Source organism: Mastigoproctus giganteus, chromosome 14 (assembly GCF_048544385.1).
Source record: "Mastigoproctus giganteus isolate SK-2022 chromosome 14, ASM4854438v1, whole genome shotgun sequence".
Lineage (NCBI taxonomy): Eukaryota > Metazoa > Arthropoda > Arachnida > Uropygi > Thelyphonidae > Mastigoproctus > Mastigoproctus giganteus.
Window position 1 is genome coordinate 116,613,366 of NC_143588.1, and position 27,155 is coordinate 116,640,520.

The 27,155-nt window shown below is 40.2% G+C and overlaps 1 non-coding gene and 1 pseudogene across 2 annotated transcripts; one reads left to right on the top strand and one right to left on the bottom strand.

Moving 5' to 3' along the window:
* Positions 1-576: 576 nt before the first annotated feature.
* LOC150075631 (iripin-2 pseudogene) lies at positions 577-27,155 on the bottom strand (annotated as a pseudogene). Its single transcript, XR_016547909.1, has 2 exons — positions 26,785-27,155; positions 577-2,169 (listed from the first exon to the last, which is right to left on the bottom strand). The product of XR_016547909.1 is annotated as an iripin-2 pseudogene (transcript).
* On the top strand, positions 23,858-23,939 carry TRNAL-AAG (transfer RNA leucine (anticodon AAG)). Its single transcript has one exon. It is a non-coding gene; the product is annotated as a tRNA-Leu (tRNA).

A 27,155-nucleotide genomic window follows, 5' to 3' on the forward strand; every position in this document is an offset into this window, starting at 1 on the left:
ATGCTTTTTCCATATCCAAGCCACTCCTTTGAGAAGCTACAGGTGAAAACCTGACTGGTCCTTAAATTTTGCACACCAGTGTACTTACATACATTCTGACGATCAATCCATGATCTTAGAAAATGGAAGTAAGGTATATCACTACCAAATGTAAGGTTTTGCACTTAGGGAACAGTGCAAGACCTTACATTTGGTAGTGGCAGGGAAGGCACAGGATGACCCACCCTATCAGTGGCAACTAGACATCTCTGTAACGGAGTGGAAGCAGATTGTGGTTTATTGGATCCTGAAGGCGACCAGCGTGTTTTCACTGTTAGGAGAAACAAGAACCAGGCGGCACATTTTAGGAGGAACAGCAGAAGGTTGAAAGAAGTTTTCTTTCGAGCCGATGTTACAGACCATTTTTCTTCAGAATGATTTAGATCGTTTGAAATTCCAGTACCAAATGTGAAGTGAATTCTGACATTTATTCCGAGGACTTTGAAATTTATTTGCTTTATGAGAAAAATTGATTACTTTTAAGAGATCCTGGTCCACGGATATCTCATCCGAGTTAAAAAAAACTCCACAAAGATCTCATCTGACTTAATTATTTATTCATCTTAAAATATTATTAACAACAAATGTAAAAACAAAACAAAAGTTCACCGCCAACATAAAAGTTTATCGTTTCAATGAATAACAAAAAATTATTTGTCGAGGTGATTAATGCGTCCAGCGAATAAAATCATGTCATTACGAGTGTCCACGATGTAGAACAAGAAGGGATGATTTGCTTCGAATTTATGGACAACCAGAGGCCTGCTGCTACCACTCCTTGTAATGGTTACAGCTGTGATAGCAGCTGCTTCACTTCCTTCTTCATTAACTTCGATCACTGCCTTATGAAGGACATCGGATACTTGCAGAGGACCTTTGCCCATTCCAGATAAATCACCTCCTCCATACATACTTCTCATTCCCATGGTGATGAGTTCTTGATTCAAGTTTTTGAAATAGTGTAGCTTAAACTTGGGGATGGTAACTTTGTATACGGTGCCGTTGGTCAATTTGCTGAACAATTGGTTTAGGTAGTCGGGTGTTAACCTTTGCTCCACTGCTGGCAATCCATTCAGCTCTTTGGGGAGAACAATCCTCATGACGATGTCATCACCTTTGTAAGGAAGTTCGAGAACCTTCACGTCAGGGTCTTCTGCATATTGGAAATATCCTTGAAGATGTTCCATCGTCGGAACCCGGTTTGATGAAGAGTTGATTCCGTAGTTGTGAAAGACTTGATCCGTAGTGAAGCGCTTATCAAACGTAGTCTTCCACGTACCTTTAAAGTAGATAGCATTGAGTAGAATTGCAATGAGATTAGGATCTGCAGTCGTAAGAATCTTATCAATTTTATGTTTAGTTTTCTCTTGCACCCAAAGGTTAATTTCATCTTTACTCTTTTCTGGTTCTTTTGCAAAGTCTTTGAATCCCACCTCAGCCCTGTACAGGTTCTTAAGACCCGATGAAAAGTTTTCGGAGATCTCTAAGCCCTCCTGAAAGAAAGCACCGTTGGCCACGTCCAGTTGATAATCACTAGGAGAGCTTTCCAGAATCGACAGCAGTTGACTGTAACCATCATATACATCCTGGTTAGTCAATTGATATCTGTCGTATCCCAGAGCCTGCTTCATTTCTGCTTCTGTGATCCCACGTGCTCCATAGAACAACATGGCCAATGCCATGGACACACTGAAGGGAGAGAAAAAGAGGTTATCATTACCAACTGAAAGCTTTTTGTAAAGATCCACTGAAAACGAATTGCTTGCTTTAGCTAACTGCTGAGAATTGTTCTTTCTGTCAGCTGGAAATTGGGAGCTGCCTTTTCTTTGTGGAGGAAACAGCGGGGTGCTTAATAGTCGAAATTGTGGGTTGATTTGCATAAACTGTGGGTCGATTTGTTGTGGAAACTGTGGGTTGATTTGTGGAGGAAACTGTGGGTTGCCTAGCCTGTCAACTGGAAACCGGGGGTTGCCTTGCCTGTCAGCTGGAAACTGGGGATTGTCTTCCCCATAAGGATATTGGGAACTAGCTTCTTCATATGGGTAGATGACTGCAGCAGCTGTTGAAGCTATTAGTACAGAGGCTAATGATGTTAAAACAAATAGTTTGTTCTGATGATGCATTGTTGACCTAGAAATAATAAACAAACAAGATATTAACCAAAGTATTGCATTCATCTTTGCATTCAAAGTATACATAAATTTAGACTATAAATTTCACTAATAAAATTGTACTGGTAGTAAGACCTTTGCTGTTTTTTTATGTTTTTTATATTGTTTGTTTGTTTTTGTTTCTATAGTTATGAAAGCAGGGTCGAACCTAGAATTTTTGGACCCACGTGCAAGAATTAATGTTGGTACTACCTATTCTTCATTGCCGGGGCTGAGGTGAGCCTTCCGTGTTTGGATTTGAGGCCAATTTCAGTTGGGAGCCGAATGCGTTGTACCGCTGTAACCCGTAATAAGGAGTTGCAGTGGAAGGTCAGATTGCCGTGCTGGAGATGTGGACTTCAGCATCAGAAACGGTCCATGAAATACTTAAGTAGAAAAGTGGCGGCACGTGCTTTTCCAATCTGATGGCTTTGGATTTACCAAGTGGTCAGAGAACGTTGTTTATGAAGTTTAGAGAATGTGCTGTCACCTTCTGGGGTTGTTTATGTGGTTCAGGATTGGACCATTGGTCGTCGTTCTTGGAGAAATGAATGCCACGCGATATATTGACATTTTGGACAATTCCACTCTTCCTACGCTTGGTAACAGTATGAGGAAGGCCATTTTCTGTCTTCATATACATGAAGTAGTATGTAGTGGCTTATGTAGAGAGCACTCGAACGTTAGTTCAACTCTGTGGTGAATGCAGAACTCGGTAAAAGACCAGAAATATAATAGCTTGTAAAGAGTTGCAATAGAGGTAATAAGACTGCAATACCTTGTAACGATGCAGTTCAAACTGTTCTACAAGAGCTAGCAAAAAGGATCGTTGGACATTGTCTAGTTTGGCTCTGAGAAACCAGACGCTGGTTGCACATGTAACGATTGGAATAAAAATTTTGTAGGCCAAATTTCTGAGAGTTTCCTTTTTTGAACCACAATCCTGTGGAGAGATTTTGAATAAATACACCCGAAAAAGTTTTAACTTTTTTGGAAAGATTCAGGCTGTGTGGTGAGAATGACAATTTTTCATCCAAAATGATCCTGAAAAGATGCTTATGAGTGGTAACAAGAGGCATAGACACTCCATTAAACTTGACATCAGCAGGTCTATTATGGTCTAGTTTTCCGTGAAGGGTTGCTCTACAGGTAGGGTTGATTTTGGTATAGCCAACGAGATTTTTCTATGAGATGGCTTTTGGGCACCTGGATATATTACGGGGGATTTTACCTTCGGGTGTGTTGGTGATAAGGGTAAGGTGGAAGGGCAAATCTATGGATTTAGTTGTTTAGAGTTGTCGGAATCTCCTTTTACTTGTGATCGTTTCCAGGATTTCTGCTTGAAATAGATTTTAATAGGCGCCGTGGGAGGCGACTCCTTGTTTCTTGTTTATTGCTGACATTTTGAAATATTTTATGAAGTAGGCTTCTTAAATATTCTTCTGGAGTATGATATACTGTTGCCTCTGGATTTGTATGCTGCTTACAGAGGACTAGTATTTAGAATCAAAAACAGCATCCCCACTAAGTTCCTTGACATCGAGCTTGATCTTGACACTGACCCAAAAGCTGAGAAAGCCAGATGCTACAACGAGTTAGTGAACATCTGGCAGACCCGATGGGATACATCCCAGGTTGGAGTGGTTACTAGAAGATTCCTTCCTGGTGTAACCTTTACATCCTCTAATTTGGTCCAATCCTGGCTTTCCCTCACCATGGAGACTTCCTTCCTAGTTACTGGACATGGCTCTCTTAATGAAAAACTGCACCAACTAGGCCTCTGTACGATTGACCTGTGGAGCCAAGGAAAACTGGAGGTACCTCTTTTTGACTGTATTCTGTACGAAGACTTGAGACAAGATTTAGTGACCACCATCGCGATATCAGAAAACCAATTAGACCAGTTACTCCAAACCCCTGAACGTTTATTTGCTCTTCACAACTTTGCTATGGAAGTATTTTCTCGAAGGAGGAGATCATATAGAGTGGTCAACACCCCTGGCATTGGGCCTGAAGTGGATTAGACAATGGTGGGTTTTTTTTTCCCCTTCCTCTCCTGCTCCTCCTTGCATTCTGTTTGGAGTCAGACACTCCACACTTACTTTTATTATATATATATATATATATATAAATATATACAGGGTGTTTCAGTTAAACGTTTCAGAACTTCTAACAGGGGTAGGGTACATCCTGACAACTCGAAATCATATAGCAATGTGGGGTCGGAAATGCTTTCCTGAAGCGGTGTTGTACACAGAAGCACCATAAAGACGTAAGTGAGAAATCGTTTTAATAATACATGAAAAGAAGCAAAAGGTACATGGATTAAAGTAAGTGTTCGAAGTTTCTTCCACGGGCTACAATGCACGCCTCACATCTCCGACGCATGGACATCCGAACATTCTGGAATACTCCAGGCGAATTTCGAATTTCTTCGGCAGCTACTGCGATTCTTGCAACCAGCTCCTCAGCATTGTCAACAGGGGTGTCATAAACTAGCGATTTCATATGACCCCAGAAATAAAAATCAAGACATGATAGGTCGGGTGACCGAGCAGGCCAACGCACGGGACCACCACGTCCGATCCACTGTTGACCAAATGTGACATCCAGGTAGTTACGAACATCTCCGCTATAATGGGCAGGGGCTCCATCGTGTTGGAACCACATTGTCTGTTGCGTCGATGCAGAAATCTGTTCATCTCTCAAAAGTTGTGGCAATACTTGCTGCAGAAAGATCAAGTAGATAGGTCCGGTTAGACGACACGGTAACAGGTAAGGTCCGATGAGGTGATCTCCCATAATACCGGCCCATACATTGACCGAAAATCGAATCTGTGCTGCACGACGTCGTATTGCATGCGGGTTCTCGACCGCCCAAATATGGTCGTTATGCGTGTTGAAAATTCCTTCCCTTGTGAAGGATGCCTCATCGGAAAACAACACTTCAGCAGGAAAAAGGGGATTTGTAGCACATTTTCCAAGGTACCACTGTGCGAAAGCAATACGAGGTTGAAGAAACTTCGAACACTTACTTTAATCCATGTACCTTTTGCTTCTTTTCATGTATTATTAAAACGATTTCTCACTTACGGTCTCTTTTCTTTATGGTGCTTCTGTGTACAACACCGCTTCAGGAAAGCATTTCCGACCCCACATTGCTATATGATTTCGAGTTGTCAGGATGTACCCTACCCCTCTTAGAAGTTCTGAAACGTTTAACTGAAACACCCTGTATATATATTTTTTTTTACTATTATTTTTCTTTGTTTTATTTTATTTATTTTTTATTTATTTATTTATTATTTTTATTTTTTTATATATATATTTTCTTTTCTTTTCTTTCTTTATTTTGTTTTATTTATTTATTATTATTATTTTTTTATTTATTTTTACCAACACCACGGGTTGTTTTTTTTTTTTTTTTTTTCTTTTTCTTTCTTTTTGTCTGCCCCTCTGGAATGGGCTCCCAAAGGATCCTACCTGCTGGCAACATCATGTGGGTCAGAGTCTCTTTTGAGACAGTACGTGCATTACTGGGACTGGCCCACCTTCCCGTGGTATGGACGAGTACCCAGAATCATCTGTCCAGGTGATTGATGCTTCTGGCTAGCCAAGTGGCCAGACACAACAACAGAACACACACAAACCTACGTCACACACATCTGGCCCAATTGTAGTGATACTGTTCTTCACAGAGATACGAGGCGGTGTTGAACAGATGTTCTAGATGCCGCCCTTTACAAAAACACATGTCCACATGTTGCCCATCATACGTCTGCGCGGGTGGCACAGTGGTATCGTCACCGTCCTCCCCACACCGGGTGGAAAAGGCCTGGGGTTCGAATCCCGTCAATGACGCAAGGAACTTTAATGGGCTTTTTTTCACTCCGTGGCTGAGTTAGTTGGTCTCAGGCGTAGATAGCAAGGTTTTTCTCCCCAGTAACTACGGTTTTTTCGTCTAGCAAAACAGGCAAATCAACCATAGAACATATGTAATTTACAGACACAAATACGGGTTAATGTACTTAATTACGGGCAACCCTAAAATAATAATTAATAATTTGTTGCCCATCATACTCCAGAAGAACATTTCAACAATCTGTCAATAGTACAAGGATGTTGGTAAAGTCCCAAGTGCCTCTGCGTGGAAGACTGTTTATGATTTTAGGATTCTGCTGTGCTGTATATTATTATTTATTATTATTATTATTAGCCATATGGTACAAGGAAGCCTGAGGCTTATGCTGCACCAGCCAAAAAAAAATTTCCAAGTTACCCCCCTGTGAGAGAGAGAGAGAGATGTAGAAAGACATCACCAAGAAAGAGAAGAATGATGATATCCAGCTCAGGACCCTGGGTTTGCCAAGCCCATACTCACCAGATGTGAGCCCCCGGGGTTATTTCTTGTGTTCCTCCATTCTTTTATTTAGTCTTCTATATGATTCGCTGATGTAGATTGAGTTGCATATATCCAGCCCCTGTGGTTTGATGGTTGATGTTGATTCTTGGAAAGCACTGGATATTCTGTTTTAGGGATCGGGTTCTTGTATAGTATATATTCATGTATATCATGTTATGGGTTTTTGCTGCTTTTGCTTAATGCTACTGATTCCTGGAATTTATGGTATAATGAACTGGTTCTTTGGTTTTCTTCTTTCTTATGCGGGTGAGGGGGTTGTAGTTATTGTTGAGAGTTCTGTTCATGATTCTATGTGCTAATGCTGGAGGATTTTTGTTCATCAGAGCTATAGTCTTTATGGTTGCGATTTCTTGTTGAAGTAATTCCGGTTTTTAGAAAATTCTTAGTGCTCTCTTAACGTAAGTCCTGATGATGGCTACTTTGGTTTAGAAGGAATGCGACGACCTGACGTTTAGGATGCATGCTGTGTTTGAGGGCTTTCTATATACTATCATATCTAGATTATTCGGGATTATTGAGATAAGGATGTCTAGAAACAGGAGTTGTTTGTCTTCTTTAGTTTCTTCTTCATCTCCTCGGACTTCAAGAACAAAAAGAATCGATCCAAAATTTCTGCAGGAAAAGTTATAGTAACCATTTTCTTCCATTACCGTCAACGTTTTGCTATCAGATTTCAAAGAACCTGATGCTCACATGAACTTGGAACGATATGCTATGCTGAAACTTTGTACCACCTGTATCTCAGTCTGTGACGCGAGTGACTGGGACAACTGACAAATCGTCTTGCTTTTTTATAGCACATACGCCACTCCGATGCAAGCCTTGCGTCAAAAGATTCGCTGAGAGGTACTCAACCATGCGCATAATCAAGATTTTTCACCATGTAATTTTCATATGTTGTTGGTTCTTGAAAAGCTTCGAAAGGACATCGCCAAGTTAAATGGTGAATTCAAAACAGCCGTCGAAAAATGACTTCATCAACGGCCAAGAGAATTGGATTAAACTGTTGCTAAACACGCGGTCGGAACTTGATCATTGCTGCCATCTGAACACGTGCGCGAGAGTTTGATCTGTGCTGCCATCTAGTGATCTTATGGATTAACTGAATATAGGTCGCTTGCTGGATTTTCTGTAATAATTTTCTGTCCCTTTACTTAATAATATATCTTTATTGCAGGCAGTGATTGGTTACATGATTGCCTGATGCAATAATACCCACAACAGCGACAATGCTAGGGGTTTAACATTAAACAACTTATACAAGAAAAATTACTTAAAACATATTTAGGACATAAAACGTATAATTACATATTTTACATCTAAAATTAATATTAACATGTGAAATGAAGACACATGAAAAGCGATGAAAAGAGGATGGCTTGTTATTTCGTTATTTGGTTTTTTTTTTTTTTTTTTTTTTTTTTTTAGGAGCATTAGCAACTAAGGCCATATTGTTCCGGGATATGCGGTGGTCATTCCTTGACCTTTCCGCATACTCCGTATTTGGTGGTGACGGGCTCGAACCCCGGTCTAATCAAGAAGCATGTGCTACGCACTGCTGCTCCTTCCCACCTGGCTACGGAGGCGCCCACAAGAGGATGGCAGTCACTCGGTTGAAGATGAAAGCTGGTCCCTGATGATGCGTCTTCTGTACGATTTGTCCTCTATGAACTTTTTGTAGTCCACATCCATCTCCTGGACATTGTGGAGCATCTCCATGGGCAGGAATATATCCCCTATTCTGAGCCTCCACGCCACAGACTGCAGAGAGGTGGAGGGCTCTTAAGGGTTTTGGAGGGATCCTCCAATTGCACATCTGCCAAAAATTTGGCGTATTGACTTCACCCGCTATCATTTTAATTGACACAAGCAAGCGGAGGGCAAATATCCGTTTGGAGACTTTTCTGTAATTTAGAAGTTGGGTGATATCTGAAGTATGTATGAGTGGTGGCAGTTTATGCTTGAAGAGGATCCACCGAAGAAGCCAGTACTCATCAGATGCAATGGTTTTTAGCGTGGTTTTCGTTGCCGACGCCCAGATTTCTGACCCGTAGGTGATGGCTAGCTGCCGAAACCGGTATATGTATTGGAGCGTGTACTCAGGCTCTGTGACATGAAGGAGGTGTTGTTTGGCAAGCCATCTTGCTCTGCAGACGTTGTTGTGAAACTGAGTTTAGGGTCGAATATAACGCCGAGATCTTTGTGCTTGATGACTGGGGTGATGGGGGTTCCGTGGATTTCCAGGTTTAGTTGCGTTGGGTTTGATTTGAGGGAAAATACCATTTGTGCAGATTTGTTTGGATTTATCTTAAGAGAGAACTGTGTCAAGCATGTAATCAGATTCTTGAGGCTGTTAATAATGTTTCCAGAAACAGAATCAGGTCGAGCGGTCCAGTTGATCCGATAGAGGAGCTTCAAGTCGTCTGCATAACTGATAAATTCTGTTTGCTGACACAGGAATGGGTGGATGGCAGCCGTAAAGAGGAGCCCTGAGAGAACTCCGCCCTGTGGTACACCTACACAAACTTTCCTTGTGAAAGATTTTTTATTCACCGTCAAGTGAAGGACCCTGGTCGTAAGTAGCGACTTCAAGAATTCCAGTATATTGCCTTTTATCTGGCATCCATCCTCACAAAGTTGCAGGAGGGGCTGGATGTCTATGCTGTCGAATGCAGACTGGATATCCAGATAAACAATTGCCATCTCAGCCCTATCTTGTAGAGCCCCCAGAATGGTGTTGGTGGTTTGCAATAGGTTTTTAATGGTGGACCTGCGTTTCAAGGCATAGTGAATGTATGGTGATTCATATGGCAGAACCTGGTTGGTTAGAATAGGAAGAAGGCACTTCTCCATGACTTTGAGGAGACATGAGGCTTTCATTATTGGCCTGAATTGTGAAATTGATGTCGCTCCTTGTGTTTTGGGGATTGGTTGGACAATATATTGATTCCAGGCTGTTGGGAAACTTTGCGTTGTGAGGATTCCATTGAAGATACCTAGGAGTGCATCATATCCAGTGCAAGACGTTGGTGGGATATCATTGATGGCTCTCAATGATATCTCTCTTTTTGTGATGATGATGGAAGCGAGGACATCTCGCTGACAACTGTTGTGAATGCTCTTAAAATCTGATGCTGACTTTGGCTTAAATCTTGTGATGTAGTCTAGCCATTCCTTGGATTAAGTTGTTGAGGGAATTCATCATGCCTTGCCTTAAACGGTGCTTTCCCGATCTTGATTGTTTTGTCGATATAGGCTTTAATGGCTTCAGATTTGCTTCTATTGAACTGGGCGCGGGCTCTTGAGTATGCAATTCTGTCTAGTGGGTCTAATTTTGCTTTCCATTTTGCATGTAGTCTTTGTTTATTCCGAAATTTAAGGCTGAGATCTTGGGTCCACCATGCTTTGCTTCGACAGGAGATTGAAACTGTTTTTGATGCTGCAGTTCGAGCAATAGACTGCAGCCAGCAGATAAGAAAGTGCAGCCCGAGCTGTGGATCACATTGGTTTAGGGCTTCCCAAGGAAAAATAGATGCTGCGAAGCAGCATTTCTCTGGATTGAGGAGAGAAGGGCTAATCACTGTCTTCTTAACTGGTGCCTGATGTTGCCAGGATGTCCTGGGAGTGATTGGAAGAATGAGGCCTACTGGTAGATGGTCTGACATGAAGGCTGTTTCCGGTTGGTTGTCAACGGTGAGGGTGTCTGTTGCATGATTTCTTCCTCATAATTGTAAACAGAATTATTGCCTTTGTTGGAAAAGTCATAATAGAATTCTGCCTTTTTTTAGTGGGTTTTTTGGTTCTCTTCCATCAAAATTTCAGCAATGTCCCAGATCATTTCTCCAGCGTTTTCACTTGAGGTGCCCTTGGAGTGAAAAAAAAAAAAAAAAAACTGTATTCACGGTATATCTAAAGACAGGGTCGGTCCTTTGGAGGTGGAGGGAGGATTTAGTAGGTGCAAAGCACCTTCATTGCAAAGTATGTAGTATGAGATTAATGGATAAAGTCTAAACAGCCATAGAACTCAATTTTTTCATAGTAAAAAGCAAAAAGACAAGATTTTTCCAAACTAAAAGCTATAGGAATAAGAATTATATATTGGATCATATGTCTGAGATATTGGATCTCTTATCCCATTGTTGATTGATGAATTTTGCCCAATGACTAGAAAGTGTCAGCTGGCTTATCGAATAGACTGAAGTCTGTTTTTTTGTAAACTGATGTGCCAATTTAGAATTTCATTTTGTGTATGCGAGGTGGAATCCTGACTTCCTCCCAAGTATAAATGAGGTCTGATCAAAAAATTCTAAAACTTTATTCTTCTGATTAAAGTACATACAATTCTTTTATGAGTGGCCACCTTCACACTAGTTCCTCCCTGATTATATGCAAGTGTCCCAAAATTCGTATCACTCCTGAACGCACTTCTTCTACCACTTCTACCTAACAATTCTACCACCTCTACCTACCACTTCTTCTCTTAACTCTTTTCTTCAGTTGAATCAGAACCTCCTTATACCCAGGTCTGACTTACTATGTGAAAATTCCGAACAAGTAATGAATGGTATCTTGAATATTGAAAAAAAAAAACAGCAACATTGTTTTTACATTCGACCGAACCGGTCATTCTTTGGATTGAATCAATCCGTTCACCAATGTTCTACCACCATAAACAATGCAACTGATAATAAAATTAGGTCCCCTTTTTTACCCATTACTATTGTGGCAGAAGTCTATGACAAGTCTGACCCTTCGCATGCGCTGCCCATTATTGATTTGGTGGAGCGGGAAGCTGCTTGAACGAATAATATTAGCATTAGTAGAGGCATATGATGCAAGAAAGCAAGCTTATTCAGCATCAGCCAAAAAAAAAAAAAAAAACACACCACTCCCATTTCACCCCTCTGTTCGTTCGAAATACCTGTCCAGTTGAGCTTTAAATTTGTTTAGGCTATCAACTTCAACAACAAGTGATGGAAGTCGGTTCCACCAACCAACCACCCGCTGGCCAAAGGCAAATTTCCGCACATCTATCCGACATCCGTCCTTCCTCAATTTGAATTTATGCCCTCTGAGGTGATTATTCTGAGCAAGATGAAGAATCCCATTGGCATTGAGCATGCTCAAACCATTCAAAGCCTTATACACCTCTATCAGATCACCTCGCTGGTGCCTAGTCTCCAGACTCTGTAATTTGCAAAACTTAAGCCTTTCTTCGTAGGAGCAACCCTTTGTTCCATTCACTAATTTTGTTGCCCTTCTCTGTACCCGTTCCAGCAGCTCTACATCCTTCTTGAAATGAGGCCTCCAGACCTGTATACAGTACTCAAGATGTGGCCTAACCATTGCCTTATACAAGGGAATAATCGCCTCCTTATCCCTGCTAGAAAAATTCCTGTATATCATTGACAAGATACCATGAGCTACTCTTGCAGCTCGTCTGCACTGCTCAGAGAACTTCATATCTGCCTGCACAATTACCCCCAGGTCCTTTTCATTCTCCACCACTGTCAGTGTAGTACCGCAGAGTTGATACGTTGCTCTGGGGTTACTGTTTCCCATATGTAGTACTTTACATTTGTCAATGTTAAACTTCATTTGCCACCTCTCAGCCCATCTGTTCAACCTTTCCAGATCCTGTTGCAGCAGCATAGCGTCAGTAGTGTCCTTAACAACCCTGCCAACCTTTGTATCATCTGCAAACTTGGACATTAAACTTGATATCCCGTCATCAATATCATTCATAAACACCGAAAACAACAACGGACCCAACACTGAACCCTGAGGAACTCCACTAATAACATTAGTCCACGTTGAGCAGTGTCCATTGATTACCACTCTCTGTCTTCTGCCACTCAACCATCCCCTTATCCATAGCAGCAAGTTGCCTCCAATGCCACACTGCTCCAATTTGTGCAGCAGTCTTCCATGTGCAACAGTATCCAAAGCCTTTCTAAGATCCAAATATATAATATCAAAGTTATTCCCTGCATCCAGTTCTTTTGTGACTACATCATAGTATCCAATCAAATTGGTCAGGCAAGACCTGCCCTTAACAAAACCATGCTGCGTCTGAGCTATAACTGAATTCTTGTCTAGATGATCCTGCAGTGCTTCTTTAACCAGTGCCTCCATTAATTTACCTGGAACAGAAGTTAAACTAACAGGTCTATAATTACTTGTGTCAGCCTTTGAACCTCCTTTGTGAATTGGGGTCACATTTGCACATCTCCAGTCCATAGGTACCTCCCCTGAGTCCAAGGAAGCTCTCATAATTATGGCTAAGGGTTTGCTTACTTCCTTTGCTGCCTCCTTTAATATAACTGGATAGATCCCATCCACCCCGGGTGCCTTTTTTATGTTTATCCTCAACAATCTCTCCTCCACTTTCCTCTCAGTTATTACAAAATCATCCAGCTCACTGCCAATGTTTACTTTACCTACATCACTCTCCTTCCTGAATAACTCCTCATGCGTGAATGTAGATGCAAAATACTCGTTTAGATTGTTAGCCACCTGAGCAGGATCCTCAACTGTTGAACCATCAATATCCAGTGGACCAATCTGATTCATCCCTTTCCTTCTAGAGTTTACATAGGTAAAGAACTCTTTTCTGTTTTTCTTTGCATCCTTTGCCAAGGATTTCTCATAATATGCCTTTGCCTTCCTAATGTCCTTTGTGACTTGGTTACAGACCAGCTTATATCCGTCATAGGCTTCCATGTCACCCATTAATTTATATGTATCCCATGCATTTTTTCCCTCTGCCATATGTCTCATTAGTTCATTTGACATCCATTTAGGCCTAGACCTTGAACAATATTTCTTAGTTGGTATGTAAAACCTAGTAGCTTCCAAGATAAGTTCTTTGAATGCTTCCATTTTGAATTTGCTGTTGGTAACATCTTCAGTTGGTCCCACTGTATAGAATTTAAATACTGTCTCAGTCCATCGTAGTCGCCTTTACGGAAGCAATAACCCTTCCCTTTACCCCTAATGGTAGTTACCTCTTTGAGTAAATCCCACTTCAGCACACTCTGATCACTGCCACCTAGTGGTTCATTTATCTGCAGATTCTTAATGCATGAAGAATCACTGCTGATAATCAGATCAAGAGTATTACTCCCTCTTGTTGCCTCACGAACACGCTGATGTAGAAAACAATCATCCAATATGGCCTGTGTTGACCCCTTCCTATGCTTACTCATCATCTTGGTCCTCTACCTGCACTGCTTCTTTTGCAATAAATAGTCTCAGGACTTTTCGATGAGACCTCGAATACGTCAAATAGTGTATTAAATTCCCTGGAGAACCGTCACAGACGGAGCTATGTGCCTCGTTACCAGGAAGCCATGGAAATCCTATTCATCAATATGTAAATAGAGAAACTATTTACATTATTACAATTACATTATTATTATTATTATTATTATTATTATTATTATTAACATCATTTTATTTCCACATCAGTTTGCACTCCTGGAACAGCCTGGTTCGGCTAGAAGGGTGTACATTATGCAAATTTTTGAGTTGATTACATTGATTGTAATTGCAAGAAATTAAAACAGATCGAAATTACAAAACAAAATAAAAATAAATAAATAAAAAACAACAACGGTGAATCCAGGGAAGCCTTGGCAGGGACGTATTTCCACATAATGTTTATTGTTCGTGTTTATAGAGTTCTTTTAGGGTGTCCTGTCTGTAGCACATCGAGCTGCAGAAAGATGAGGCATCAATTCCCAGGGAGTTATACATTCCCAACGTATACGCCAGAAACACTTATCGAAGGTATTGCACGTTTTGCAGAGAAGACTGTGGACAAGGTGTTGAAGTGCACCAGGTTCGTTCTGAGGTCCGAGGGTTTGTAGAAATACCCCAGATGTCAAGCGAATCCATAGAAGTTGTGCCAAGGTGTGCAGGTTCCTCTCTTTGATGATGGTTTCCCAGGGTTTCATGTCAAGGTTTGCATAGAGCACGCTCCTAGAGATGGTGAAAGTATAGCCCGTGTCCCTGTTTAGCCATTTCAAGGGTCAATATTCAACTCCAAGAAATTTCTTTAGTTGAGGCTCCTGACCAGAGTTCCGAAGAGTAGAGCGGTACGGGTGTCAAATTCCTTCGGACTTATTCCAAAAGGAACCCTCCAGGCCTAAGACCGACTAACTCCTGCAGTATTGTTCAGAGTGCCGCAAGCGTTTTTAGCCTGGCCATCTTGAGGTGCTCATTGAAAGTAAGCCCTTCATCCCACTTCAATCCCAAATCCGTGTGGGAGTGAACATTTTTAATGGTGATCCCATTTATTGTGAGTATAATTTCATTAATAGTCCTCTTGTTTGTGTAGGTCATCTGAACTGCTTTCTGAGGATTCAGTTTAAGTCTCAGATGTCCAAGATAATCCTGGAGTTCAAACAGTACTATATGATTTCCATAAGCGACTGTCTCAACTTTTGCTGGAACTTCGGATGTGACCAGCATTTTAAGATCATTAGCGTATGAAATGAAGTTTGGGTGCTTCGCAAGGAAGGGCTCTAGTGCTGCGGCAAAAAAACATGAAAGAACTCCCTCTTGTGGGATGCCAACAGAGGTCATGGTGGTCCTCTCCAATCTATGGTCATATTTAATGAATATTTGCCTGCTGATCAAGAGTTGATAGAGGATAGCAAGGAGGTTACCTTCGATTCTGAAATAATGCTTCAAAATTTTAACTAGCTCTATTGTGATGAGTTTGTCGAAAGCTGCTCGTATTGTCAAAGAAGAAGATTTCAAGTTGTTTCTTAGAGTTTAGAGCTTTTTGGATTTTGCCCAGCTGGTCATTAATAGATTTGACAGCGTAGATCTCCTAGGAATAACAGTATGAAAATGCTGTGGACGCCCATTGAAGCTTTGATCGACTAAGATGGACTGTATCGTTTTTTCAAACACTTTTAGTAGTCCACAGGAAATAGAGATTTCTCTGTAGCCTCTGGGTCTTTTGGTTTGTTAGTTTTTGTAAGTGGTAATGCGTGATAAACATTCCAAATTGTCGGTGTGACCAGTCTCGATGATACGGTTGAAGATGTGATGTAACAGGTCAATCACATTGATAGATGTCCCACTCCTATACTTCTATATGCCTCCGAAATCTAGTCCTCAGCACCTGACTGTAACAAATTTCTGACGATGGAATATTGGATTTTGCGGTGGCTGAACTGTCCAGGAGGAAACCCGTATTCACCACTTCTAAATCTATTCTTATAGTCAATCTAGTCATGACCCCCTGGAAGCTCACTGTTCTCAAAAAAACTGACCACACTCATTAAGTGGTAACCCACAAGGTAGATGCGCCATCGATGGATGATATCTCACTCCCAAAAGCAAGAAATAGAAATTCAACAAATGGCACAATAGCTTATTGAATATAAATCCAGAGCCCATAGGCCTTAATGCTTATAGAAATAGAAACCACCAGAGCTAGAACCACCCACTTATGATGAAGCTCGCTAACCAGGACACCTTAAAAGGAATGCTCCTATGTAACACCATCCTACATTTCAACACCTTCTCCATAAATCCAAATAAGTTCGAAGTCAACAAAGCCTACAGAAACCAAATTATGGATCAATTGTGGACCAAATCACCAGAACTACAATAAAAACTGAGCTTAATTTATATCAGAAATGTGTAATATGTAAATAATTTAATGCAATGATATGAGAAAATTTGTATAAACTTGTATGCTGTATTTTGCCAAATTTTTGTTCAACCTCCTAGCCCGGAGGCTGTTCAGGGGGCGACCCTATGATGAATAAACGGATGATGATAATAATTATTATTTATTTTTCCTCTCATGAAATAACAGTTCGACAATGAGTCAGATGGTTTCCCCTCGTGGGGAGGAAGGTGATGTTGAAATATTAAATAACTAGCGTTTGATTTCAAAATATTTCTACACCATGGTTTCCGCTACTCTGGAGAAATACGATATATCGAAAACCGGGGATATGTAAGCTAAGTCAACGAATTTACTCAACATGGTTTATGGATAAGCATACCATTAACTCCTATTGTGTTGCATTTTATATTTCGCAATTTTCCTTCTAGGAGAGAAGTCCTTGACGAAAAGGAAAAGTAATTGATGTCACATTCACAATTAGCACATTGCTGTAACTACCTAGAAGGTCATTCCAAAAATATCTCGGCAGAGCTAACCTCTCGTTTTCAGCTGATGAAGAGTTGTGAACTTCATCTACGATCGATCTTTCTTAATTAGGATTTAACAAAGAGAAACTCATGAATCCAAATCATCTAGTCATCCAAGAGTAAGATATAATAACGAGGGAGTTAAAGGGAAAACACCTAAAACAATCCACGAAGAATTGGTTGCTGTTTATGGAAAAGACTTCCCCAAGTTACAGCGTTATTTAACATTGGTACAAACAACTGAAATGTGGAAGAACTGCAGTGCACGATGAAGAAATCCCAGGATTCCTCGCAACAACTTTTAACAGAAGAGGATTAACACCTCAATTGAGGTGTTACTCCTGGAAGATACTGTACTAGTATTAAAGAACTAGCTGCAAAGCTCCAAAGTAATGTAGAGCCCGTGGAGAACGTCATCCATCAACATTTGCATACGAGTCAAGTGTCTGCTAGATGAGTTCCCAGACTTCTAATCACTTATATGTACATGAAATATTATCGATGTGTCACAAAACACTGAAATATGCCTCATCCTGATTATTCCCCCGACCTTACACACTCGGATTTCATCCTTTTTCCTATCCTGAAGTCTTTTCTTCGTGGAAAACATTTTGCTGCTGATGACGAGGTGATTTAAGATGACAGAGGACGTCAATAAACTGTTTGTTTTAACCTTCTGTCAGAACTATTTCTGGGTGTCACAACTATTTTTGGGTGAATACAAATCTTTTTTGAAACCCCCACGTAATCATAAGGTACTGCTTTAAGATATTTATGAATGTCTTGTAATAGGCACCTATGTGTTACTTTGTGTTTATTTTTGGGAATTCAGCTACCATTCAAATACTTCGTTTTCTTTATGGTAAAAATTATGGAGATTCTTTTGGTGATTCAGCCATTTCCTTTCACAAAATAACCTGCTTTTCTACAAAGATAGGCAATAGTTAATTTTCATTAATGATATCTGAGCAGAAGTTGCAACGGCGCATACTTCCTTAAAAAACCGAAGCCAGAAATCCTAAAGTAAGCCAAGCGTGGACAATCCACACAATCTCACGCTGAATCTTTTGTGTCCCTTTCTATTAAAAATAAGAGAAAAGCACCAACCGTAGCAAAATACCTCCTACCTTTACATTTCTTTGTTAAAATAGTCTTCTTACCTTAACCAGAAAAACTGTCCGTTGCGGATAGCTTAACTTCCATGAAAGTGAAGTAACTCAACTGTTGAGAGACAGTGCCATTTTTATTCCCATGAAAGTTGTTGACTGTTCATTCAGACTTGTATTCTTATTCTACTGGTTTATTTTAAATGGAATATACCAGTGTTTGGAGAAAGAAAGTATGCAGACAAATATCTGTATTGTATGTAGTTTAATGGTTTCTTCTAGTTCTTATTACAATATATAAGAATTAATTTTAATTACTTTCTTGTTTTTAATTAATATTAAAGCATTTTAATGTGGGAATTCGAATTTCAATATGAAAGTGTGATGTCATAATAAATCTTTATTGTGAAGTACAGAGAGATACAGCACAATGTCCCATCACGGCAACGAGTGCCAGGGGTTCCCATGTAGCAGTTTGAGAAAACAGAACCAAATACGGCGTACAAATACAAAAGAGGTTACAAAACACAGGGTACAAATACAAAAAAAAAACAGAAGGCAATGATTCAGCAGGGCTCCAGTGATAACAGACTTTAACCTGGGGATGGAAGCATCGTGATCCTCTTTTAGTAGGTCAGGGTTCAAGGGCTTTGATAAAATTGTATCTGTCCTTCTTGTTACTTGTCAAAGTCGGCGTCCACACAGTTCAGGGCGGCGAGCATCTGCTTGGGGAGAAACCTCTCAGTGAGTGCAAGCCTCTTGTGGTGAGTCACAAGTGCAGGTGACGATCTTAGGCTTGGCTGTGTAGGAGGCCCTCTCAGACCTGGTCCTGCATCTGGAGATGTCTAATTACAAATACGAAATGGCCTTGTTCATTGATTTTGAGGGGGGCCTTCGACGTGTGGTGGGAAAGCGCCCTGGAACGTCTGAGATCGGCAGAATGCCCTCACAATCTCTATTGGCTAATCCGAAACTACTTTTCAGAGCGATCGATCATTAAAATCTAAATATCAACAGATCCATAGGCCTGTTTACCGGGGGTGTACACAGGGGTCGGTAGGTCAGTACTGGGACCCCTGGTCTGGAATATGGTGCTTCAAAACTGGCTACACAAATCATTTGAACATACTAAAGTCATTGCATTTGCCGATGATTTGACTGTCATCATCTCAGGTCATTCAAGATCGGTCCTTGAACTGAGAGCACAGAAAGTCCTTGATAGTCTCACCTCCTGGGTAGCAACCAACAAACTTCAGATTAATCCCACCAAAACAAAGATGATGATTTTAAAAACCAAACCTGACATAAGAAGGCCCCCCCCCAGGTCAAAATTAATGGTATCCAGCTACCCCCTGGTCGTGCAGGCACCTACAACACCTTCGTGAAAAAACCAGGAAGTTTACAGCCTCCATCATTAGAATTTCAAGAAATGAGTGGAGCCTGTCTAGGAGGACCCTGCTACTTTACTATAAAGTGGTATTCCTTCCCATAGTCTCATTCGTGGCCGGAGAGTGGTTCCACAGAGTGGTAATCGTCAAAATGAAGCTAAAACTCAACTCAATCCAGAGGGCTATGCTACTAGCAACACATCGCATCTGCCGAACGGTGTCCACTGCTCCAATCCAGTTTATTGCTGAGACTCTGCCTTTAGACCTATATGTAATATTTAGAGGATTATGCTTCAGGCTCAAAAAAGGAATACCTACCTCCATCATGGATATAGATCTATCGCTGAATGATGACAATAAAAGGGAAAAAGCTCGATGCTTTAAAGAGCTAATAAATGTCTGGCAAACAAGGTGGGACAATTCAACTGTTGGCACTGTAACTAGAAATTTCCTACCTGATGTCCCCTTTGTGATGTCAAAGAAGGTTAGCTCATGGTTTACAATTAGTCTGGAAACATAGTATCTTATTACTGGGCATGGATTCCTTAAGGAAACAGCTAGGCCTGTTAAACACTGACCTCTGTTTTTGTGGAGCAAAAGAAAACTGGCAACATCTTCTCCACGAATGTGCCTGCTATGAAGACATTAGGAACGAGTTGCGAAATGAAGTCCCATCCTTCAGCATAAATCAAGTTGACCAACTTGTTCTGACCCCACATCACTTGTCTGCACTCCAGGCTTTTGCAGCTGCTGTCTTTGCCAGAAGGAAAGATATGCTTACAACTAATGCGGTAGCAACATAACCTCAAGCACCAATCAAAGATCAACTTATTGACCTTTTGAGGCATATTATTATTCTATTTTATTTTTTATATATAATTTTTCCTTTCCTCATCTCTCTCTTTTTTCCCCCATCTTCCCTCTTTTTTCCCCCTTTTTTCTTTCCTTTTTTTTTCTTTCTTTCTTTTTAATATTTATTTATTTTTTATTTTATTTATTTATTATTATTTTTTTCTCTTTCGAAACCTGCACCACGGGTGAATGTTTTTTTTTTGCTGAAGTCCCTCTGGAATGGGCCCCCCAGAGGATCCTGGCCCACCTGCTGGCAACACCAGATGAGTCAGAGTCTCTTTTGAGACGTTACGTGATATACTGGGATTGGCCCACCTTCCCGTGGTGTGGACGAGTACCCAGAATCATCTGTCCAGGTGACTGATGCTTCTGGGTAGCCAAGTGGCCAGGCACAACAACAGAACACATACAAACCTACGTCACAAACATATCTGGCCCATTTTTTGTCCAGATGTCCACATGTGGGATCCTCCAGGAGCAAACATTCCAAATATTGGGAGATGATATCTAGCCTGTGGAGAGTTTGGCCGTGAAGACCAGCCTCTTCTCCAAGATCCCTCGGGATTTCGAGTGCTTGTGCAATCGTAGTGGTTGTGGTAGCGGAAGGCAGACGAAGCTTGTTATTGGCCCATTTCAATAACCAGGGTTTTTTGGGAGCATCGGCAACCAACGACATATTACTCCGTGTCTGTAAATTGCGTGTTTTCTGTGGTCGATTTTCTGTTTTCTGGATGAAAAGCCCGAGTTCCCGGGTAGGGGGGAGGAACCACGATATCCTCGCCTGACACCAACTAATTCAGCCTTGTTGTGATAAAAGAGTCCCCTAAAAATTCATCGACGGGCATGAAATAATATGAAATCTAAGCTAAATAGTGAGAATCCAAATCGTCGTTTATTGTGTACATGTTCAAAACTTCAGAAAAATTATAAGCTATAATATTGCATCTTAAAGAAGAAATTATATTTTATGAATAAATCTCTGTTATTTTTCTGAAATTATTATCTTAAACAGCACTGGACCTGATTGTCCATTGCTCTTTAAGTGCTAAACATGTATACCCTAAATAAAGATTTGGGTGTCAAACTCTCTATTTAGCTCAGATTTCATATTATTTCATTCTGCATTGCCGTCGTAGGTAGCACAGTTGGAAGGATCAGCATCTGCCTACACTGGGTGGAAAAGACCTGAATTCCAGTCCCATCGATGAGTGAGGAATTTTTACGGGTATTTTTTCACAACGTGGCTGAGTTAGTTGGTCTCAGGCGAGGTAGCCTGGTTTTTTCTTCCATCAAACAGAAAATCGACCTCAGAACTCACACAATTTACAGACTGAGCAATATGCTAGTCTCTGATCCTCCTGAAACACCTACAAGAACAACAACAACACCCAACAAAAACATTCTGCATTGCTTAATTGAAAGTTTGTAATGTAAGCGGAAATATGACAATGAAAGTTTACAATTACCTATTTGTGAATTCCTTGTATAAAAAACAAGTACTTCATGTATTAGTTTTATTTTCTTTTACAGATCTGGAAAAGAGTTTTAGAAATTTGGAAAAGGGCATCCCTTTTAAATTGCAAATTGTAGACGCAGATGTCGTATTATCTTAATGTTCTTCAGCCCAGTTGAGTCTTTCAAGTAACGCCTATAGTTGCTGCCACCTTAATTTGACGAACAACGTCCTGACTATGAACGTGTACTTGATGACTTGGGGCGCAGGACAGATTATGAGTGAAGATACTCATAATACTAGGCTCTGGGGGTGAGTTGATACAGTGTCCACCTGGGAAAGTCGTAATTGCAGGTTGGCATTACTTGAGGCCTTAGCGGTGTTCCAGTGGGCGTCGCTAGTGTTATCTGTAACATGATTGTTGCGCTTGGGGGTTTCCCGATTATAGGGCTATTTCCATACATTCCATTCGAGATAAAAGGGTGATAATTGAAGCACCAACGTCTCAACACATTAAAAAGATCGTGACCTGCCTAAGATTACCGGAATTAAATTTGGATGTGGACTGTCCCTGAACTCTCTCCAAAACTAATAAATTTTGATGTTGACAAGTTAGTGATTCGAGAATATCTACTAGACCAGCTTTAGTCTAGAAATTTACACTATACTGGGATTTCCAAGGAGGCTTTCCTCTAGATTGAGTCTGTGGTTGCTAGAAATAAGCTGGGAGGCAAGGCGGGATATAACTTCGTTGTACAAGCTTAAGGACTGGTCAGAAAGCTCTTAGTGTGAAGACCAAGAGTATATATATACTGCTCCTCGCACAGGGTGGGAGATCTCCTTGTGCCGATCCAGTGGTATCGCTGTATGGGTTATGGCTAAGTAGCGAAATGCTGCCAGGGCGATATCTTTTATGACTGCTGTAACTGAAGAGGACACTCTTTAACACAATATCCTAATAAGGATAAGGAACCTATTTGTGTTAATTGTTGGAGACGTAAGGTCCCTTCAACGAATACTGTAATGCACTCGATATTTTTCGACGCAGAACGGATTATGGTTAGGGTTATTGACCTCTTGGTCGGAGGGTAATGTGTGTCCTCTGGAGCTCTCAACATGCTGTGGTCATGGCAGGTTGGTTGGTATATCGGTTATTTTCTTTGGTGGCTGAGGGGCAATGTGTTATTCCTGGACCCAGTAGTATTTGCAGACAGTATGGAAAACAAAAATCTTTCTTAATAAATATCTCACTGTTAAGAATAATGATTACAGCTGCATTTCTGCTTAAATTATTAGTTAAAAAAGGTGGATATACTTCAGGGAAAAAAGAAGGGTATTAATAGAGGCCATAACAACAAAGCGCAGATTTATCGAGGGGCACAAGGGCTCCAGACTACCTAAACCCACCATTGAACAAGGGAAAAGTTCGCACCGAAAATATCTTCAATGTATCTGCTGTATTCTTCTGTTTTACCACTCTGTCGTTGCAGCAAGACAAGGAATTAGCATGCAGTAGAGGAAGAAACATCGCCCATGGGTGTCACCATATTATGAGGGAACTCCTTTCTTAACTATATTTTAAAAAGCCTCAACTAATAAAAAAGCTACGATAACTATTGCATTTAGGTATATGATTTTCATTAATTATATTTTTATGAAAATAATTTTATGTTCAAGCATTAGTTCAGGTCGTCAGTAAAATAAGGGACAGTTATTCATCCCGGTTGGTATTTCAGGGACACGTGAGATGTAATGAGATCAAGGACATGATTTTACATTTGGGGCATCTGGGTAATCATATTCTAGCCAATTTATCTTAGGATGGTGAGAACAAATTCCCACACGTTCAGATTAGTTAGATAAGTTTTTTCCAGCAATTTCAATTTATTGATTTGAAACAGTTGGTTAACGAAATTTTTAAGAATAAAATTAAATAATTTTTCATTACAGAAATTAATGTAAAAATGCTCAAGAACATCTTTTCTCTAAACAAGAACATTGTATGGAATATCAAAAAAATTCAGAGCCAACTGGAGAATAAACTAACAAGAAACGGTTGGCATAATTTCAAATTAAGGAGGAAGAATTATGCACTGGAATGCAGGAAGTTTTCATATAGAGAGCGAGTTGTTGTTGGGTTTTTGGAGCATCAGCGACTAAGGCCGTATTGGATTTATATTGCTCCATATATATTGTCTGTGGTCAATTTTCCCTTTGCTGGAGAAAAAATTGATAACTGGAGTAATTAAAATAGATTGCTATGTGGTGGTAGGGTGGCCGAGCGGTCTAAGGCGCTGGTTTAAGGCACTAGTCTCTTCGGAGGCGTGGGTTCGAATCCCACCCCCGTCAGCAAATATTTTTCTTTCATTTTGTATTCTTTTACAATTGATGATATGGCATATTGTGACTCCAAATATAATTCAAAAGGCCTCCGTGTTTCTTTTTGAAGGTCATCAATAAATTTATGGCATCTTTTCTGAATTGGTCCTGGTACTCTGGTTAAAATCACCGTTCTTCTCTTGCCAGTGGGAAAAGGCTCGTGCTTGGACCTCCATCATCAATGACGCGACGAAATTTTATGGGCTATTTTCACGCCCTGTTCAGTTATTCGGTCTCAGTATAGCGAGGTTTTTTCTCCCGGAAACTGGGTTTGTTGTCCAGAACTACAATCAAACTGACTAAGGGACACACGAAGTTTATGGACATAAGACGTGTGCATGAGATTATTCTTGGGTAATCTTAATAATACAGATTTTTCTTTTCTGTGTTATTGTATATAGGTAACTACAGAAGAATTTCACCATAAATTTTCGACTTCAAAAACGGACAAAGTTAAATTTAGCACATATATTTCCACAATAATTTTTTTTAAAATAAATACTAAAGGTTGTTGTTGTTGTTGTTGTTATAAGGCTTTAGGTGCATCATCGACTGAGATGTTTCTCCATATATGTCTGTAAAATGCGCATGTTCTGTGGTCGATTTGCCTGTTTGCTGGACGGAACACTGAGAGAAGAAAAAACATTCTCACCTGAGACTGACTGATTCAGCCACGTTGTGAAAAATGCCCATAAAAAATTCCTTGCGTCGTCGATGGTATTAGAACTCGGACCGTTTCCATTTGATTAGGAAGACAGTGATTATACTAGCTGTGCTACCCAAGAGAGCAAATACCGAATGAAACGTGGGACATCTGAAAAATGGCACATTAAAACGGAATAATCCTATCAAAAAAGAGTATAGTCACACTACTTAGCAGTCATTGATAGAAGGTCAAAGGCGAAAATGGGAGTTGTACCTCCAAACAAGGCAAATGGACATTCTTCTACTTCGTCGGGGGACCTCATTCTGTCAATAACTTCAGAGCTAAAGACCAAATAATGGTCATCATTAAACAGCTGTCTCAATAAATATCATTAATCAGAAGATATCATTAAACAGCTGTCTCAATAAACTGCCCTCGCGGGTATTACAGTTGGAATAATCGCCGTCCTCCCCACAACGGGTGTGAAAAGACTTGAGTTTGAATCCTCTCAGTGAGGCGAGGAATTATTATAAGTCATTTTCCCAACGTGGCCGAGTTAGTCGGTCAATTTGTTGACTACAATTTGATCTTTCAATTTTAATAGGTTCTAATACTAAAATTGAAATATATTCTTCAAATTCGGTGGTGGAAATAAAGATTTTGTGACTCAAGCCTTCGGTTGCGTCCGAAAATCTTTATTATTTCCACCAATCAATCCGTCAGAACCAGAAGACGGCATTCATGACGGATTTAAGCTGTAAGGGGGACGGAAGCCCAAAGTTGATACGTGGGTCCTTCCTACAGTCATCTTTCCAAAGGAAGGCGATCTACCCTGGGCCTTCCCAGCCAGTCCCTCATAGACCAATCTATAAATTTGGTCAGGAAGCCATGGTGCTGCAACAGTTGAGTGACTATCTCAATAACAATTAGAGTTGTAGCCAGGCTCAGATTTATAGATTGGGTGTGTGACACTAAACACAGTTTTCTGTACAGTGCAGATAGGCTACAAGGAGAGCTCAAGGAGAGCTACAGGAGGATTTTTGCCAGCAGGGACAGAGGTGATTGTCTCGTTGTATAAGACACTGATTAAGCTACTTCTGCAGTATTGCATACAGGTCTGGAAGCCTTATTTCAGAATGGATTATGGATCCGTTAGAAGTGCAATCAGAACTCTGTAAATTGTAGCTTCTGGAAGCCAGACATTTGCGGGAAACATGATTAAAGTGTTTCAAGGTAATGGTTTGCACAAACTAACTTCTGATGACATCTTTACTCTTTTCTATGCCAACACACGCGAGGGGGACAAATTAAAATTGGAAAAGGCTGATTGCTGGATAGATGTAAAGAAATTTACTTTCACCCACAATGTAATCGATTATACAAATAAACTTCTATCTGAAGTTGTAGAAATGGTAGTTTAAATAAATTTAAAGGAGGATTGAACAAATTGTTCGAAGGGCCGGACTAAGGAAATGGCTGATACTGTATAAGCTTTTTAACATCACAAGATAACTAACAAATACAATACAAAGTTTGTAACCAAATCCACACAAGTATCTATTAAATTCATAGATGGGTATTTATTCTTAATCTTAAATATTTCTTCTTAATCAAGAAGAAACAAAACTTGCAGAATAGCAATACAAACATCGATGGTATGTCTCTAACTTAAAATACAATTAAACTGGATTTAGTTCTTTCACAGCGATATACTTTACACTAATTTCAAATAAATTTATCTTCCTATTGATGTCTTTCATGCAGCTGTTTTTTTAATTAAACAACTGTTTCAATATTTATTGAAGAAGAGATAAACAGCAACGGAGTCATTGCCCCTTGATAACACCTAATAAATGCCAGAGATCTAAGCTGTGGAACGAGAAGGGTTTGAACCAGAAACAGCTGAGCTCTGCAAATAAATGTACAAATACCATGGCGAAGAATAACTGAAAACGCATATTTTGCAACTCACATCTGCTGCCTTGTCATTCTGTCCTTGACAGTGGTAAATGGGTTCGCAATTACCACAAGTTTGGAGATTAGTAATAATGGGTGTAAAATTACCACATGTAATTTTACACCCATTATTACTAACAACAGTATTGTAAATAACCTTTCCAGCAACTCTTAACTTTAAACTGTCAACAGGTACTTGTCAAAACTACTAACCTGTTTCCTTATCCCGATTCTCCACAGTTTCTTCAGAGTTTCTAAATAAAACAGTCCACAAATCACCAAACACTCTGACCGAACAGTAATCTTAATCTACACTTTGATAATACCTCCCAGAGGTTACGAGACGTTCTGTTTTTAAAATATTTGAATTCGTTCTTATCGCTCAATCTAAACACATCTACGTGTCCACGCGATGATTATGATTGGTCGAGACTTATTACGTTGCCAGTGACGACAGTGTGTGGACATATTTCGCCCATTTCTTTCGCCTGGGTTACTATGTCACCTGAAGGTAACATAGAACCAACCCGCCTCGTCTAGGAACTAGGGAAAGATTTCCTGCCTCCACAGCGAAGCTCGAAGAC